General features: G+C 47.7%; 1 long non-coding RNA gene across 1 annotated transcript in view; it reads right to left on the bottom strand.

The window, feature by feature from the left end:
* Positions 1-249: 249 nt before the first annotated feature.
* LOC139026320 (uncharacterized) overlaps positions 250-1,074 on the bottom strand; it is a 5,398-nt gene continuing 4,573 nt past the window's right edge. The window contains exons 2-3 of the long non-coding RNA XR_011478093.1: positions 610-642; positions 250-297 (exon numbers count right to left, since the gene is read on the bottom strand). This is a non-coding gene — a long non-coding RNA (uncharacterized lncRNA). The remainder of the gene's footprint in view (positions 298-609; positions 643-1,074) is intronic.

The raw sequence follows: 1,074 nt of genomic DNA, 5'->3' as shown, positions 1-1,074 counted from the left end.
ACCCAACCATAAACTACCCCATACACCATCAAACACCATACACTACAAACTACATCCAACACCATAACTACACTACCATCAAACACCACTATACCATCACCACCATAACCACAACTAACCATCAACACACTACCATTACCACCATAACCACAACTACATACCACCATAAACTCAACCCCTACCATCAAACACCACTACCATTACACCATACCACAACTACCATCAACACCACTACCATACTCACCATAACACAACTACCATCACCACCATAACTACCTCTACCATCACCACCATAAACTCCACCTACCTATCACTACCCCTTACCATCACCACCATAACTACCCCTACCCACACCACCATAACTACCTACCATCAACACCACCACCCATAACTACCCCTACCATCAAACACCACTACCATCACCACCATAACTACATACTACCATTCAATCGACCCACCACCATAACTACCCGCTACCATCAAACTACCACTACCATCACCACCATTAACTACCTCTACCATCACCACCATAACTACCCCACCCCCACTACCCCTACCATCACCACCATACACTAACCTCTGACCATCACCACCATAACTACCCACTACCCTCACTACCCCTACCATCACCACCATAACTACCTCTACCATCACCACCATCAACTACCCCTACCCTCAACTACCCCACTACCATCACCACCATAACCTACCCCTACCATCAACACCACTGACCATACCCCACCATAACTGACCCCTACCATCCAACCACCATAACTACCAACTACCTATCCAACACCACCACCATAAATACCCCCTACCAATTCACTACCCCCTACCATCACGCACCATAATCTAACTCCCGACCATCACCACCATACAACTACCCGTTACCATCAAACACCCCTACCATCACCACCATAAACTACCTATAACCCCTACCATCAACCAACGTACCCCTACCCACTACCCTACGAACACCCACCTGCAAACCTTCTACCCCCTACCATCCATCTACCCCTACACACCACCACTTAACTAGCTACACACCACCATAACTACCCCTACCGATCACTA

This window comes from Salvelinus sp. IW2-2015, unplaced genomic scaffold, assembly GCF_002910315.2.
Source record: "Salvelinus sp. IW2-2015 unplaced genomic scaffold, ASM291031v2 Un_scaffold4420, whole genome shotgun sequence".
Classification (NCBI taxonomy): Eukaryota; Metazoa; Chordata; class Actinopteri; order Salmoniformes; family Salmonidae; genus Salvelinus; species Salvelinus sp. IW2-2015.
The sequence above is the reverse complement of the archived record's forward strand: the minus strand, read 5'-3'. Positions and strand labels throughout refer to the sequence as shown.